Source organism: Etheostoma cragini, chromosome 1 (assembly GCF_013103735.1).
Source record: "Etheostoma cragini isolate CJK2018 chromosome 1, CSU_Ecrag_1.0, whole genome shotgun sequence".
Taxonomy (NCBI): Eukaryota; Metazoa; Chordata; class Actinopteri; order Perciformes; family Percidae; genus Etheostoma; species Etheostoma cragini.
The window spans coordinates 9512011-9531085 of NC_048407.1; the positions used below are offsets into that span (position 1 = coordinate 9512011).

The window sequence follows — 19075 nt, forward strand, 5'->3', positions numbered from 1 at the left end:
GCTAGCAGCCATCCACTATCATTAAACCCCTGGTCAGGAGACACATCCACAGTCAGTCCCCAGCCAGCTAGCAGCCATTTACTATCAGTACAGCCCCGGGGACACATCCACAGTCAGCCCCAACCAGCTAGCAGCCATTCACTATCATTGCAGCCACAGCCGGGGGACAGGTAGCCCCCAGCCAGCTAGCAGCCATCCTGGTCAGCATTATCCTCTGATGCTAAGGACGCTAACGGCAGTTTACTGAACCCTGGGAAAACAGACCCAGGCACCCGAGTCAGAACAACGGCCCTTTGTAACGTTACACCTCCGTTAGCACTACCAGTGTTTCCCTCATTTGTTTTTAGCAGTCTTTACAATTAGCTAAATTTACCCGACAATAAGGCACCAAAAGGATTAATACTAATCGTAATTTATAGATGTGGTAGCATTGGATCTGGGGTGTGTTGCGATTCTGCGACACAGGTCTGTGGATCTGAGTGGTGTGATTTTGGTTTCATATCGCATATCATTACAGCCCTAGACTATAGTCAATATTAAAAACACCTTTCATACAAACACAACGCAATTAAAAAGCACCATAAACGACAGCCTCCAAAAATTACCATTAAGTTGAATCAACACATCTCTACGGCAGCTTTAACAAATAATTGATTAGCATAACTTGCATTAAAAGTATTCTAATCAAGCTTATTTTATTCATATAGTAAAAATCTCAAATCTACATGATTTAGGATTTTCTGTATGCATTTAATGCATTAAAAAAAGAGTAAGATTATAATATAAATTGTATATTTTACTTGTATTCAATGCCGCTGAGTCAGAACAGGAGTGATGTGTTGTTAGAAGGTAAAAGTCTAGCGGCTGCATTTTGAACCATTTGTAGTCAAGAAAGGGTGGAATGGGTCAGCCCAAAATACAGTTAATTACAGTAATCAAGTTAAAGATGTGATAAAAGCATGGATAACTCGGTCCAGGTCCTTAATTTGGCTAAAATTACAAGCTGTTAAAAGCTGCCCTTCACAACACAACTGACTTGTTTGTTAAAATTAAGTTTAAGTGTCCATGAAGACACCAAGATTTCAACACAACATCACGACTTAGCATAAACACACACGCCAACTTTCTTAAGCCAAGTGACATGTTAACTGTGCGCATTTTGAGCTATCCGCGTGGGAAACAGGACACACAGGTTGGGTTTAGAAAAAGAAGAACGGGGTTGGCTTTAGTAAAAAAGAAAAAAGAAAACAACGGTTAAGTCTAGGAAATGTGTTTCCTGGGTGAAAGTTCTGTGTTTTACCAATCCACCACCCCCCGCCCAACCTTGCTACGACGTAAATTCACACACTATCGCAAGGTAACGTAAGTTAATGGAGGCCAAGTAGCGTTGATAAACACACAAAAAAGCGAGAATGCGTCTTGATGACATACCAATAAAGGCATACGAATTGGAATGTCATACATACTTTATTTCATGAGATCAGTCTGAAGATTTTTAACTTCATTATGCAAGTTTGCAGAGAGGAGCCCAAGCTCACTGGTTAAGCTGGTGACAGGGCTTGGAGGGCTAAACATGAGTGCTTTAGTTTTTGACAACTAGACAGACATTTGTTAAAGAAAAGTGTTTGAATGTTAAGTATCGTTATAGCAGGACAGGGAACACATGCAGCAGTGTCACTGATTACGTATGTGGTATCGGAGGTAATGAAAAGTATTATTCTATTTCCAGAGGTGAGAAGTGAAAGTGAAAAATAGTGGCAGGTTGTTACTGTGATAATAGTATGTTGTGGTCTTACTTCTCAATGTGAATTATAAGTTCTTGAAGGCACTGTACTCCAACGGAAGTATTTTATAGGTAAAGTTATGGCTGATAAGACCAATTTCTTCTTCACCATTTTTATTTATTAAAAAACGTGCATTGTTACATCTTTGCAAGCATGCAGTCTTCTTAGGGCCTTTGCTGTTGCATGTCTACTTTTCTTACAATATCACCATAACCACTGGTTGATCACTGGAATAGTGGGAAACCATTGACAGGAATTTGAATTGAAGAGTAGCCCCTTTGAAAGTGATTTATTATCATATGTATCACGTTTTAGGAATGTTATAACTGATGCATTTACAAATAAGCAGGGTTTTAATATCACAGCTGGTCGAATGGAGCTAATTTGAACTACTGTAGGCTATACGGTAACTCTAACAATGCATCGTATTTAATAAGTCGATCATATGTTTTGTGGGTAAACAAAATATGGGCAAACTAACTAACTAGTTACTATAGTTATCAGATAAATGTAGTGGAATGAAAAAGTATAAAGTACCATCACTGAGTGGCCAAACAAACAACACTATTGCTGCTATGAATGAGATTTGTAACTGCATCCGTCCTTCACCATATTAGCTTTCCATGTTTGTTAGATTGTTTTTACATGTAAAGGAACAGTAGCATTCACAATGTTGGCTCTTCTGTGTACAGTAATATCACGCAAACTTCATAGTATGATCAAGGTTTAAAGTGAGCCTCCTGTACAGGAGAGAGAGGGGCATGTCAACTAAACAGTGTGTCCATGCCCGAATAAGTACAACCACTAAGGGTGTGTTGGGACTTTAAACATTATTGCTTGCAAAAGCAAAGGGTTAAATGTTAAAAATTTGAGCAGGGAAGTTTTTCTTGCTCTCACAGTTTTTCCACTGATCCAGCTGGTAAATATTTTCAAAATGTAATCATTGTATGGAAAAATCATTAATCAAGCAAAATTGCAAAGACTGGAACAACATAATAATGGCTGCTTATTTGAGAAAAGAATCTGACATGTACTGTTTTAAGTAATTATTGTAAATAATCTATTCATAGATGAGCCGTAATACCTCCCTGATAAAATATTTTCCTTGGAAGTAACCAAAGTAACATGAAAAGAAAACAGTAAAAAACAGTGGAATTTCATGGGGCTGGAACGTCTTAGCATTCATCTGTCTTGCCAGTACATTAATCAGGCCTGATAATGGGCTGTCAGCTAGCTGCGCTGCCAACACAAACAACACACACAATACACACAATACACAAATACAGCTGTTGTCATGTTGTCGTGTGAGATTTAGTATTTCAGAAATGAGCCGGCTCCAGTTACCTTCTTGGAAAATCACTAACAACTTGTCCAAAGAGGACAGATTTCAATCGTCAATTTCAACTCAAGAAGGTAGACTGAGTATTTCCGAAATGCTGTCCAAATCTATTGGTCAGCATGGTCAACATGACAGGCGTGACCCTCCCTCGAAAAAGAGATGATCCAATCATAGCTTACCAACTATAACTAGACATGTACAGTGTTTTTCAAGCTTTGTTTTTAAAGAGTTAATGGTGTCTATAGCCTTTCCAAGACCAAAACCACAAAAACAAAAATAGTTAGGAATGGATAATAAAAAAAAGTGTGTTTATGTGTTCTAAATTAGGCTGCAATTAGTCTTCCATATTCAGGCCTCTCAAGCACTGCAGAAAGGTCCGGCTGTGCCCATGATTCTGGTATATTGGAGAAAACGCTCTAGCTTGCTTTTATTTCTTTAAACTAATCACAATAGTCTTTGGCCGCGTTAAGCCCAGGAGGCAGTGAAGGTGCCCAAGATAAACAGATAGCGGAGATAGTCAACGGGGAGGAGAAGCCCATCTGAAATAGGCAGCCAATGGCAGGCTTATAACAAAAGTCTAAATTAAGTCAATCAGACAGGGCTGCAATTGTTAGCATTTCCAGCTAACTAGTTCACTACCTGCAGTAGTAACCTAATATGCCTGAGATTTATCAGGTTTTAAATTTCTCTTCCGTATCAAAGTAATCCAGTGATAGTTCTTTGTACAGCCAATGATGCATTATTTCTATAGTGGTAATATGTAAACAAAATGTAAGTTAATATAGAGAGAAAAAGGGCACAAGCATGGATGTATTCCAAGACCTGGATACAGCGTTCAAGGCTGTGCCCTATTCCGGTTTGCTGTGAAACGAAAACTGCTGACTCCAAAGCCAATGAGGGTATAACTAACTGCATTAGTGTGTGGGCTTACAGCTTACATTAAAAAGTAAGTTTACAGTGTTGAGACCCTTTTAAAACAAAAAAGGGCATGTGTGTTTCTTCATATAAACAAACATTGTCTGAAATTTGTAAGGGATATCTTCGCAGTTTAAATTGCAAAACAACAAAGGGAGATGGACAGTTCAAAGGCAGCGCAAATGGTAAAAATCTGTTCAACCACTGTGGAGATATAAATGTCAAAAGTCAAGATCACTGTCTCACACGCAAATGTGATGGTGTATTGATGTGCATAACATGAGTAGGCTATAAGCTTTGAGTGATTTCGACATTTTCATTACGAAAAACATACATTGAACATCGAGAAACACGTTGCTAAGTAAATACAACTGTTTCAGAGGTCTCCTCAATGTGTCATATTAGGATATTAAGCTGGGAAACATAGGTCCCTGGGAGCATAAGACACGCTTCTGTTAATATTTAGCTTCCAAAATTACTCATAACTTTAATGTTAAATATGACACCATTATCTTTTTGAACTACAGTACATACAGTATGTGCTGTGTTGCAAACTGGACAATCTTTCTCTGACAAACTAACTGCTTCATGGTAACATCTTAACCCTCGTATTGTCTTCCCGTCGACCTGCAAATCTTTGCTTTTCTGAGTCAAAATTTCAAATAAAAATCCTTTATCAATGTTGGTTTTTTTCGACCCTTTTGTGTCTTTCCCCCGATGTTTTCATCACTTTTTCAATGTTTTGTAGACTTTTTCTGAGAGTTTTGAAAGCTTTCCCCCCCCCCTTTTGTCACATTTTTTTCCCTTTGTTCAGCATTTTAGTCAAACTTTTGTCACTTTTCCTTTTTTCAATTTTTCTTTTTTTTAAAATTTGTCTTCTTTTTTTACATTTGTTACACACAAGTTTTTTCATCAATACCTTTTTTATTCAAATGCTATACAATTTTAAGAAAGTAGTGAACTGATTATATATTTAACTTGTGAGGAACATGAAGGGAACCAACAACGTTACTTTGTGGAATATTTGTTGGAAAGAAACTTAATTTTCCGATATAGAAACATTTCGAAAAGAGGTTAAAATCTGACCCGAAGACAAGAGGAGGGTTAGTTGATTTAGGCCACCAGCTACACTTGACAAAGACTGTTTTTCACCTCCAATTTTCAGTCTGACGTGAGGGGTTAATAAAGCACACTTGGGTTTACAGCCCCAGTGTAAGTTTAAACCAGCTTGTGGTTTCCATGTGGCAGTGACATAAGGTCCCTCTATTGAAGAAAAGCAACCTGATTCTTGGCACTCTCCACTGTATCCCCTTTATCTGACAGCATCCCGGGCTTTATTATCTAACTTCATTCTAGACGTGTAGATTGTATTGCTAATTACACATGTGCCTCCGTGTTGGGTTTCTCCACCCACTGAAAAATCAGCTGCTTTTGTATGGTTACGCTATTGCTTTACAGGTATTTAAAAAACAAACAGCCCTAATTGCACATTTGAAATAGAAATGCTTATTTGGCTTTATAGGTTCCAAAATGATGGCAAATAGAAAATAAAAGATGGATCAATATTTATAATTCGATGAGGTGTACTGCTCTGTCAGGTTACCTGCAGTACACAGAGGTATATGTGGTCAAAATGTTGATTAAGTTTGCCATCACACACAGACAATCTGGGGCAACAGAGGATTACAGATTTGTTATGGCATTGGGAAAGGTAAGCATTTCAAAGATTTGTCATATCAAGTTTAGGCTTTTTTCCTCTCATTTTCCAGAGTGCTACCTAAAACCCCACAGTGCTGCAGCTTTTTATGAACAAGCTTGAGATTTGATTAAATGGAGCGGCTGCTCGACCATAAAAAAGTTTTCTTTCCTGCTCCCTGTGAAGATGAACTGGTGAGCCGAGGACCAGCTGGTCCTGTAAACCTGTGAGGGGCTGCAGATGCTGATCACACTGTGGGAATCAAGAAACACACACACACACACACCCACAGAATCATTTGAGGGTAAACTCGCACTTCAGAAGTCATCTGTTGTAAACTGTAATGTCGACATTTAGTTCTCTAAAGACTTAAATATGATTACCTATTAACCATAGTTACCTGGACAAGATAAGCAGTTTAAAAACGTATGGATGCATACCAGGTACACTATTAGTGTCTGTATCAACTCCCACAAAATAGCAAGAATTTTATAATTTAATCTAGTCAAGAACAAAAATAAAGGTTTGATGAAAGCATGAAAACAAAGTCATTATGATTGTTCATGACTGTTGTCATTAAATTTCATTCTGTTAATTATGACACTTAATGCAAAGCTAGCATCGTCCGAGATGTCCTTGTCATGACAACTTGACATTAAGCAAGACAGTACAACCTGTCGATGTCTTTCTAATGATAACTTTACATTAAAAGAATACGCCCCCGTTTGTTTAAATAGGGTTATTCACTGTGTCCTTAATGTTTATACAGGTGGGCAACGCATTTTTGTCTCAGTGCATGCATTATCTTAGTCTAGCAGCTTAGCTTAGCATAATGAATGGAATCCTATGTTGCTGGTTAGCATGTTGTGAGTAAAAATGACCTAACAACAAAAAAATCATTGCCATTCACTGTCTATTGTCTGACAAATAGCCAACTAATATTCACGCCTCTATGTTGACAGAAATTGGGGTTTTCAGGTGCTGCGTGATATCTCTGTGCACAAGTAGAAGTGCTTCGGCTGTAGCCTACTTCCTCCCAATATAGTCCCAAGTCAATATCTGCCAAGGAAATGGTCTAGTCTTATCTTCAGAAATTTAGTTGTTGCAGGAGTTGAAGAGAAACAGAAATAAATACAGAAAAATATAGAAAGTAACAAAATAAATAAATAAGGCATACATGAACTAAATTAAGAGTAAAATTTAAATTCAAAAAAAAAAACTGAGTAATAAAAGAGTATTTGGAGACAAAATGGCATGGTAAAGTGACAGTGGTGGGAGTCAATGGAGTACACCAGGCTAATACTGTATATGATATGACTAAGTAGTGATAGTTAGTATTTGTCTGTGTAAATATAATGGAAAATATTGCAAGGGTCAATGTAACATATTGAGATAATATAATATAATATGATACATTATAATACAGTGAAGGATTTGAGGCATTGCCTAAAGTGAGTATAGTAATATAGTATAGAATGATAAAATATTTGCTACAACATCATATAGTACAAATATATAACATTATATAGTATAATAGTGGACCAAACTGTCGTTTTTTCATTAAATATGATCTTTATATCACTGGATGAAGTCTTGATGCAAAAACAAGTCCCTAGCTTTGAGACTAGAACAAATGACAAACAAACACTGAATGTCTCAAAAATTGCACAAATGCTGCTGTAATTGGCCACTCAATTCTGTTATAGAAGGCCGTTATGTGCTGCTCATGTTTGTTTGATGCACACATACACACTACATGTAGTATCTTATTCTGAAATGGTTGAAGCATGTTAGTTGTTGCACTGCAAAGCACTACCTGGAGGGCAAATAATGAGTTTAGGTTTGAAATTGTACATCCACAAACTGTCTTTGAAACAATGTGGTCATAGCCTCTTTTTGCTTATGTCACTCATGCTACATGAGAGTCTTATAAGATTGTCTTACAAGTTAAATTTGCTCTGTAGTGTAAAATAACCTAACATATGCAACTTCGTGTCTTATGACAATCAATTTATTATTTTGGCTGAAGGTGTTTGCCTTTGTCAAACATCAGTCAGTTGCAATGTATTTGCCTGTCAGAAGGATCGATCCATTATTGATTCCTTTGATTCTGTTCTTTGTTTTCTAAATCTCTCATTGGATCCGTGGCGATCAGACCTGCAGTTAAATGCCGACCGTGTTCCGTTAAAACTGTTTGTCTAAAAATACTTCATGATTAGACAACAGACAAAGTCTCCTTTTCCTCTGCACCAAGGACTTATGTCAGACAAACCAAACATTATGACAAGGGGTGGGGGGGTTATGTCACATTAACGTGCTGTCATTGTCTACGTCATTACATCAGTCTAGATGTGATATGACACATTTGGGTTAGCTTTTTTTAGCTTTTTTTGGGGAACGCACATTTGAATTTTAATTGCAGTCCACAGTTATTATACATAAACTGAACTTGTAGGTTTGTAACAACTGTGAGGCTTTAACCAATCAACACATCTCCTCTCTGGACATACACTGCTGAATAATGTAACCCAAATAACAGGAGAAGGCTTTGGAGAGGCTCTGACTAATGATGAGTCAAATTACATTATTAATGTAGGCCTGCTATATTGAGCTACAGCATACGTATATCACTTGCAGCCTTAACTTTACAAATTCACCTTACTGTATTGTGTGAACAGTTAACTTTGTTAATTTAATATTGTGTGTGTTATTTTCTTCTGCGGGGTTCCTTCCTGAGACAATTTTGCAGAGCCACTGTCGCTGCATCCTGGAACTTAGCACTACCCAAGACAATTGTAATTGGTTTAAAGAAATACAAACAACCCACAGCGGGGGTTTTTCTCCTATCCTTCGTGTACGTGGGGTGTAGCTAGACCTTACTCTGCAGACCTGTGGAGGTCTGGCAATGCAGGACTAAGGCAAAAGACTGATCTTACCTATACTGTACATTAACAAATATTTGTACTCAGTTTGCTTCAACTTATAAACCTTTCCTCTAAAATCTGTGTCCACAGTTGGACAGAAATACCAATGCACTGAACAGTAGCCTACATTGATTATTCATCACCTATTTTATTATGCTGCACTAGAACTTTAGTAACAATCATCCCTCTTCTGCTTCTATCTTTTTCTCCAAAAGCCTGCTTGGTTTTATTGCATTTCTTCTTGGTCTGTCAGATAGCAGCAGCTTGACAAAATGTTTCAATGATTACATCTTACACTGTTTGATAGCACTGCCAGTCAGTAGTATATCACTATTATCTAACAGACATTACAGACGCATGGTTACTCACTTGTGGTTCTATTGAACTAGAGACACCTTCAAGATTTGGATCAAATCTGCATTATTCATTGCTACGTACAAGTGCAGTATCCTTTCCACTAGTTCTGGACAGCCTGACATCTCTTAATGTTAAATGCTGATAGGTAATATCCAGTTATGTAAGTATCACGTGAGCAGTCAACATTTATTACAGTCACATGACCTAGAGTTTCACCCCATGGTCCATCTAGGCCGGCGTGGACATGGAAAACACAAATCCCAGATGATTCTGGATCAGGGGGTTGCTCCGCTTGTATCGATCACTTTTGTGTAAACTTGAGCCTTGCTCCCCGACATTAAAGCTTTCTTGGCTTTTGTCCTGCACGAGCAACGATTGTACATGCTGGAAAATGGCTGCCATGACCAGACCTCTACAGACCTTGTTTCCCACTCGTTCTCTCTGCTCTCCTGCTTTGGAGTGACTACATGCTTTTATGTGGAGTGACTAATGCTCGCTCTAAAGAGCCTGGGGTCTATCTCACTGTGTGTGCATGTGTGCAGTTATGTGCATTTGTGTGTGCAAATGCTGTATTCAACCAATCAGCTTTCCGGGGTTTGACTCGCTAAGTCAGTTTCATGGTCTAAAACGACCCGAGATCCCTCACACACACTTCATCTCGAGCTATCGCAAATGGTTTGATTTGTAATTGTGTGCTAAAAAGTTACTGTGTTACTACACAGTGTTACTGTGTTACTACCAACATGCCGTAGTGCTAATTTATATGCATGCAAGGAGACTCGGATAAGAGTTGCAGTGAAAGGACGAGGCTGGAGGTGAGACTGATGAGTGCATATTGCTACAAACAATAGTATTCACTGTGTGCCTGTTTAATGCTGAAAGAGACAAAGAAAAGGGGATAAAGAATGGTAGGTATCTTCATGTGTGTCTATGTTTAGTCTTTGTACCTAATACTTCCTTGTCACTTAGAGTGGTGCAGAAAAACTTCCCTCAGCTTGAAATCCTTTACTTCACATTTTGTTCAAACAATTCCCAAGGACTAGTTTGAATGGTTAGTGAAATGTTGGTTGTTAACATGCAGAGCACTGTGGCCACAAGGAGCTTGGCTTAAGTTCCCTTCTGGAGAAAAAAAAAAACTATAATTACAAAGAGTTTAGCTTCCTGCTCCTGTATCTGTTATCCGCTTACATCTTTATTTTAGGAAAGCCAGCCAAGCACCTGTTCAACGAGAGCTGATGACTTGATCACCTTCGGGGAAAGAACTCATTCCTGTCAGTAACTCTTCAGTTTTGTCACGTCTACAATACATCTTATTTTTCTGTTAATGCACACAATGTAGTTGTCATTATGTAGGTGGGACTCAGTGTTCAGCAGCATCATCTCACAGCTTGGTTTGGTTTAGATAATAAATGGATGGATGTCTAGATGGCTTACTGTAGATAATTCACTCAGCAGTTATAGGTTTGCCTGAAACTTGTATTTTGACATGAGAGCACAGCATTGTGACTATTTTGCGTTTGTTTTGTAGTCATGTGTAATGTATATGTGGAGATATTTTTAGTGCTTTTGCTGTTTCTCACAGATTTCATAACATTGCATTAGATATGTTGCACCTCAAATTTGCTTAACACCTTAAAAAGGTAATTATTTACTGGTTAGCCATGGTTAAAGCAGCTTTATAAATGGAACATGCTAGTGGGTGTTGTGCATTGTCTCTGTCGCCTCTCTCTACAGGGCAATGTCACTATAAACAGAAATAGAGAGCCGAAGGGAAGGAAGAGCATTTTACAGAAATTAATTGAAAGCAGCAGCTGGCCAACGGGTGAATCATAGCAACGGAAATATCTACCAACCAAATCTTACACACTTCATCTATATTATTTTGTCTCCAAATCTGTTATTCAACTCTGTCAACAAGAAATTATGTTTCTATACTGCTAATTTGCTAATTTGTTTTCCCAATTACATGATAGGAAACTTAATTGCTGGATTATGTTAAAATACGTTTTTTCCAAGCGAAGAAAGCGCTTAATTAGACTAGGGAGGAATTGTAGAGATGATGTTGGGGTGCTTGTTGGAAGCATCAAGCGCAGAAATTTTAACTCCCACGCACTTTGCTTTAAGTAGAAAAGATTGTGGTGTCCGGTTAACGTTAAAGTTAACACTTTTTTCTCATGCTTCAAGACGCTGTGGACTAATTCTGCATTAATCGGAGTCCCACATCTTTCCCTAACCTTAGCAAAGGGCTGTGAGTGCCTAAACATAACCGCAAAAACATTTAGAGAAATATTGGCTTTCTTGCTGAGAGTCAGATGAGAAGATCGAGACCACTCTCATGTCTGGACAGTAAACATGAAGCTTTAAGCAGCTACCAGTTAACTGGTCCCAGCCAAGAAATAGTTCGGGCATATAATGCCCAGTAAAACTGCAAAATGTTTTACAATAAAGTTTTTGGATAGAATAAAACCAATAAGAAATAGGCCTAATGTGTCAATTGGAGCTTTAGAGGTGTTGGTAGGCATTTTTTGTTACCTAAGGATAGAGCCAGACTAGCTGTCCTCCCCTTTTGCAGTCTTTATGCTAAGCTAAGTTAGCTTGCTGCTGGCTGTAGCTTCATATTTACAGTACGGATATAAAATTATTATCTTAGGTTACAATTTACTTGAAGGTATCTACATAAGAGTGACATGACACTGTCATGAACGCGTCATTAACATTATAAACAAGTCATAAACGTTTATGACATAAAGTTTCTTTTTGTAAGTGTCATTCGGTTTTGTCATGACAAGTTAGGGTTAGAGTTCATGTCTCATGACTGTGTCATGACAATGTCATGTGTTCATGACACTGCCATGACACTCTTATGTACAGTACCTTCAAGTAAAGTGTTACCCAATCTTATCATGCAACTCTCTGCAAGAAAGCAAAAAGTCAAACTGCGGCTTAGTTATTGCTGTAGTTGCTAGAAGTGGATATTAAATTGCCAGAACAAATATTGTAGGAAAACAAATTAAACATATTGTAAGTAGACATTTTACTGCTATATTCAATATCAACATTTTGCAACTTGGCAGATATGTTAATTAATAACATTTCCTCATTATGTTAAGTAGAGGAATTGATTGAAAGACAATGAGCAAATATTTTTGATAGCTGATTAGTCCTTGGAGTTGTTTATTTTAAGCAAGTGAATTTATTTTAGGAGTCTGGACTGTTGGCCTTGTGTTCGAGCCTCGAGGATAAAGAGATGGCCATTTTCCTCTGTTTTCTGATGGTTCATTGACTAAACTAGGCAATTAATCAAGAAAATTACCCACAGGTTGGCCCATAGTAAAAAGTTGAGTTGAGCCCTTCTGTAAATTAGTTGTAATGTGGTAGAGGTAACTTGCGTGAGACATGAGGCGAGGATGTCCCAAACATCTGGACAGGGGATTGAGCCACTGCGTCTGTAAATGTCACGTGCATATCTTTGGTACCGGTTGAAATTTGACTTTAGCTGCCTCGTTGCTATAATAACCACTCCTTCAGTCTTCTGCAAATATCGGTTAAATCTACTCTTGTAGACCTGTGTATTAACCCCCCCCCCCCGCCTCACTGTGACCGTCTTTGATCAAACACACTCTTATACAAAACACACGTCATCCCACTGGCTTCTGTTTTTCTTTTGATTTCATTCATTTCAGTAGGTCCGTTTAAATGTATTTATGCTCCTTCACCTCTCATTCGTTATGTCTTTCTGCTCGTCGTCTCTCTCTGCTGATCCTCTCCAATTAGCGTGTTCCTCATGGCTTCTTTTGAGGTGAGAGCTCCGGTTAATTTATATTTCCTGTGCCGATAGGCAGGATATATATACAGTATGTAATATTAATAACCTCTAAATTAGACTGCAGTAGCCTGTGTGGACCAGGCTTTTGTTAAATGTATATGTAGAAGCAGCGTCATGCTTTAACTACTGAGATTTTATTTAGTCTGTATGTTTCTTCTCTCATGGATCTGTTACAGAATCGGCAGGATGTCAATACAAAACAGCTAGGACAGCTTTTCTGAAGTTATGTTTTCCTATTTTCAAATGCTATGACATGTTATTAAAAAGAAAAATAACTCTTCCGGCGGACAACTGTTCCCAGTTTTGGCTTTGCTCAAACCGCCCAGGGAAAAAAAAATGTCTTGATGTTCAAGGGACTTTGCAGTTTCATTTTCTTTGGGCCAGGTCCACACAGCTATTTTGGAAGCCTTTCACTGACGTCTGTTGGATTATGCAGAGAAACCACAACGTCTTCTTTTAGGATTTTTGTTTTACTTCTCAGGCCACTAACAGTAAATCCTTTCTCCCTCCAGCCCTCTCCTGATTTCATACAGTCATGGTTTTCTGCCTTTACATTAGATGTTTGACTGTACAGTTGGCACATTTAAATTACTAGCACTGATTTAATTTATACTGTTAAAGTTGATTTGTTGATTTTTCCTGCAGACACACTATCTCTTTGTGTGGCCAGAGATCCTAAAATTAGACATCAAACTTAGACTGACAGAAAATTCACGGTAAAGTGTGCTGTGTTGCGTGAATGTTAGACGATAGGCAAATAATAAAGCAGTTAATTGCAATCACAGACAGATACCGGTAATCAGAAAAAGATACAAATGAATATGATTTTCATTATTCCTGTGATTTTAATATTATTCTCTGAAAGCCCAGGATTGTATTACATCTCAGGACATCGTCTATACTTCAGATTATAAGACAAGGTTACAGCTTGTAACTGCACAAGGTGTGAACCGCCTGATTACAGCCTTCTTTGACTGGGACTGAGACAATTAAGTCAATTTGTCGTCAGTGTAGATAATATCATGCCTTCACACATCTCTTCTTTTAGACCATTCTTGGTATTGATCATTTAAGCTGTCTGACCTGGCAGTATTTATGATTATGACATGATGTAACAACATAAAAAACATTCAGAGAGCTCAGAAGTTTGATATTTGATTTTAACCGCTGTGAGTAAACTGTTTGAATTAACAGGACGGGCACAATCCCACTCACCAAACTCCCTTCACAATTCAGCAGAATTACAGAGAGACAAGAGACGGGATCTGGTCCAGTGGTTCAGCCTTAGAGGGTAGAAAGATAATAAAAATGAGTGAATGCGTGAATTGATTAATACAGTTTGTAAATTAAACAATTAATCTGTTATAAGTAGTCAACCAGCCCATAAGTTAATGAATGAATAAATGAATGAATGACGGGAGTCAGTGTATAGAGTAAAGAAGGTAAGAATGAATGAATTTGTCAACAATCAACAAGTGAAAAACTGATTGATAGAATGAATAAATAAAAGAACTGATAAATGAGTGCATGAAAGAGAATAAGAGATTATGAATATAGGACAACAACAAACAAATTATGTGTAAAAATGAAGGAATAAGTTAATGATCAGGGGGTCAGGCAGTAGGTGAGTTTGTGAATGAAAGAAAGGGTGAATGAATAAATGAGAAATACAGTGTCAAACAATGATGTGTGAGTTAAACAATCAATGAAAGCTCATGACTGAGTGAGTGATCTATTTATTCATTTATTCACTCACCAAGTTAGAGTAGCAGTGTATCCAAAATTACTATTCATATCAGCTCCAAAAAAAGTGTAAATGCACAACAACAAAAATCACTTCTTTTCTGTGAAATTGTTACTTTTGAAAGGCCAGTAAAAATATATGAAATGTTGATTTCCATTACTTTAACATCTTATAATCAGAATCCAATCTTTTCAAAATGAGATCTTGCTAGACATGATGAGTCGCTTTTTTCTCCTTCTGGTGCAGTGTGTCAGCATGTGGGGAAAGACATATTACTAGTTATCTCAGTGCTCGCCTCTGTGGGTTTCCTGTGAGCTAATTGGAGCCCTCCCATGTGTCCCAGCTGAAAAACTGCATGTTTGTGGTTAAAAATAGGCCTAGAGCATTTCCTGCTGTGCCAGGACTAGATTTGTTTCAAAAAGACCCCACCTTGGCTCTGCTCGTTAATTCTAGTGGTGGCTGCTGCCTCTAAAATAGGCTAATCGTGAATTAATGTGAACAAAATACGTTATACTCTGTAATATTATATATTTTTTTAAATCAAGGTATTAAAACAACAAAACTGAAATCTGTTGCCTGAATAGTAATTTTGAATCCCAGTATCTAACTTGAGGTAACAAAATTAACTATGACTACAAACCACACACACACACACACACACACACACACACACACACACACACACACACACACACACACACACACACACTTTCTCAAAGTATATCACCTATTAATGCACCTGTCGTATCATGAGGTGAAATTTTAAGATATAATGTCTGTTACAGATTTTATGGACATATATAACCAAATACTGATTTGTTTAACATTTATAACATATAATAATAATCAGTTGTTAATTAAAACATCCTCGGGCGCCTGTTTACCTCCCCTGGTATGGTACCATGGTACCATGTGTAGAGGTTTAACCCTCGACGCAGCGGCCACGGGTTCAAGTCTGACCTGCGGCCCTTTGCTGCATGTCATTCCCCCTCTATACCTTAATGTCTTCAGCTGTCCTTTACAGATAAAATAATCTGTAAAAATAAAGTAAATTATGAAACATCATTAATGTTAGAATCTGTGTGAAGGAGTGTCCTGTTACATTTAAATTGGTTCATTTACTATGACAGGAGGAACTCTAGTAAAGGGAAATGTGGATAACCATTCAAAATACAGTCAGGGATGTGATGTTCTGGTAGAAGAGGTTCCACTGCAGGTTCCCTTTGCTCTCCCTCCCAGAGTCAAGTAGTTCATTTTAAAAAGGAAAAATGACAAAACGCTCATGTGAGATGTTCCTCAATAACAGTGCTGTAGCTATTGCGGCCAAATTAGCAGATTTAATCTTAAAGAACATTCTTTCAGGAATGAACAGACATCTTAATGCTCAGTTGGCTTTCATATCTTTTATATACATTTCCTGATTATAATTTCCATTATTTTTACTTTGATCCTGCTGGTTATGCTTTAGTCCTGGGCATTCAGACTAAGACAGCACTACGTTAAGGGGCAGCGTTGGTCATTGTGTTGCTAACTTGCGACCTGTAAGATGACGTATGAGTTATAGATTTATAGAAGGAGGGCTTATCCATCTGTTGCATCAGTCAGTTTATTTGACTATAAGCAGCACAAAAACTAATTTCCTTTACATTTAGCTGGCAGAGACGCTTTCCTTATCTTTTATTGAAAATCAATGAATTCGATTTTAGAGGTGTTCCATTACACTACAATATAATAACATACATATGACTGACACAGGCTCTTACCCCCACATAGACACCTGTCTCTGTGCGTTACATTAACACGCATCTTGTTCCATTATCCCCGTTCACTGCACATATTCTCTTTGCATCTGGCAGATCTCAGCTCTGTCATGCTTAAACAGGAAGATTCTAAATATAGTCTAATATGCTTTATAGTATCTTTTTCATATATTTCTTGTAATTTTCTCGTTTCTATTTATGTTCTTCCCTCTTGCAGCACACCCTTTTGATTCCCTCTTAATATGTTAATTGTATGCACCAAACACCTAGTGAAAACTTGGCAATAAACAATAACTCACTCTGAAACTAAAATATAATACATGATGGTTCAGAACATTTTCAGATGATGTCGTCAGATTAGACTGCCAGTTTGTTCAGTGTTGGCGGAGGCTTGGCCTGTTTTTGTGTCTCTTTTTGTGTGTATTGTTGTCAGCTCTGCCTGTGCACACCATGGCTCTCACCATGTGTCAGACCTGATCAATTGACTCCATGTGATGTTGTTCCAGGGCTGCATTCTTATGCATTATGTTGAAAAAAACTCTCCCTGAGGATGGGTGGAGGGCACCGTAAGTCATAAGAAACAAACCCGTGTTTGGGGTGAATGTAATCCTTGTCCTGGCAACAAGGAGTGGAATCTCTGATAGGGGCTATTTGTCTATGGAAAACACCATAACCAAGTGTGTGTGTGTGTGTGTGTGTGTATGTGTGTCCATGTGTTTGAGTTTGGTAAGACGTAAGTGTTAAAAAAAAACATCTGTGTGAACATTTGAGCTTTCTGTAATGTGTTTCTGCCTTTTTTCCATGTCTCACCCTCAGTTTGTAAAATGTGTGTTTTGGCAACAGAGCAACAGGCAAACAGGAGGTCTTACAAACATACTAGTATATGAATGACATTTTTTTTGTGTGACTCAATCTGTTGCACATTCTGGAGAGAATATTAACTGCTAAACAGCAACAAGAAAGCTCATGATAGCAGTAACAGTTGAGGGTCGTGGCTGTCGTGCTCCATGCTGTTTTAAGTGGCTCTCTGTAACAGCTGGGGAGCAGGGTGTAATCCACAGTGCGGGCTGAATTATGCATCATACTGTGAATGTTACACCATGTCTATTTAAATTCAGTGCGGTCTGCACCGTTTCTGCAGCTAATCATACAACATAAAAAGAGAAAGTAACAGCTACTTCAAGATAATACGCAGATTGTTCTCTTTGTTTCTATAGTGATTTGTTATGCATGTTTATAATGCCATGCTGTAGTCTTTAAAGCCATTTTATACTGAGGTTCAAGGTTAGTTTATGTGTACACTTTAGGGGCTGTTGTGTGTATTTTGTAGACTTACAATTCCAGGTCTGTGTGCCGTTTGTGGTCAATCATTTAATTTAAAGACCAATGAATCCCTGCAGGGTGAACACTAAGAAACAGGCCCGTCTTTTCCAAACTAGCCTTTTTTAAATGAGTCTATATTAATATACTGAAGAAGATGTAAAGGAATCTAAGAAATGTCTGTGTCTTAATAGATAAAGGCCAGGGGGATTTCAATCTCATTGCAACTGGATACATTACATATCTAGAAGTTGATAATGTTGCACATCTGAGCTAATAATGCTCTGTGCAGCTTGTAGCCTGATTAGCATCACGTCCAGACTGCAACAGTACAAAGAGATGGCTTATCGTTTGCTGTTGCTTTGACAAAAATGTTACAATGTTAATTCGGTTTAGTTCCAAACTGTCGAGCTGAAAACAGCTTAAGAAAATTTGCGGAATATGTTTTGAAAATGAAAATGTGAAATATCCTTATTTGATTTAAATATAATCTGAGGTAAGGACGTTATGTGTGCATATGAATTTTAGTTAAGGACATTCAGGTATACAAATACTGGATTAAGTTTTGTTTCTTTCATTTTCAGTGTATAAATCTAAAGGGAACTCTACAAAATAATGAATGTAAAAAGTCTAGCTGTAATAAGTGAAGGTTCCACCCCTCCCCTTTTCAGTCAGAATACACTTGCTTAATTTGGTTTGTCACTACTTCAAAAGTAATGACTTCTGATTGTTTATTTATATTAAGTGCATTTTTACTAAGTGTATTTGAGTTGTATAAGTTAAAAAACAGCCAAATTAAACTAAACAAAAAAACTACAACTGATGTTATCCAGTCTGCCTGCTATCTACGTCAATTCCCCCAGTGAGGTTTGATTACATGTACACAGAAGGCAGATAACAGCTCAGAGTCAGTGCCAGGTGTGTTGTGTCAGCGGAGGTGTTTATCTGAAAAGCTATCGAGTTACAGATCACATGTATGGAGTCAAGCAGAAACCAGCTGATGTAAAATGGTAACGGAAGAGAAAAACACAGAATCATCTTGCAGTCAAAGTGTTCAAATAAAAAAAAAATTCACTTCAAGGTTTTCACTAGCGAGTGTTTGGCCTGGGGACCAGAAGAGCACTATGCTGTTTGTACGTGAATCGAGAGGTACTCTTCAATCCCCAGACCACATTAACATGCAGCACACAAACAGTCTGTGTCACGTTATTACTGCATGCCACTTGACGCAAAGAGCAAATAGTTTCCACAACGTACTGGGCAGAACTAGCAGCTAGGGAGTTACCCAAGATCCAAGGGACAGACAGTACTAATTGGGTAAGCAGGTATCCTCTTCCATATATTATATACACACACACACACACACACACACACACACACACACACACATATATATATATATATATATAT

General features: G+C 37.8%; 1 protein-coding gene and 1 long non-coding RNA gene across 2 annotated transcripts in view; one reads left to right on the plus strand and one right to left on the minus strand.

Moving 5' to 3' along the window:
• Positions 1-19075, plus strand: part of kcna4 (potassium voltage-gated channel, shaker-related subfamily, member 4) — a 52969-nt gene that overhangs the window by 10339 nt on the left and 23555 nt on the right. The window lies entirely within an intron of this gene.
• The window catches only part of LOC117944941, a 7915-nt gene continuing 7703 nt past the window's right edge, over positions 18864-19075 (minus strand). The window contains exon 3 of the long non-coding RNA XR_004656703.1: positions 18864-18877. This is a non-coding gene — a long non-coding RNA (uncharacterized LOC117944941). The remainder of the gene's footprint in view (positions 18878-19075) is intronic.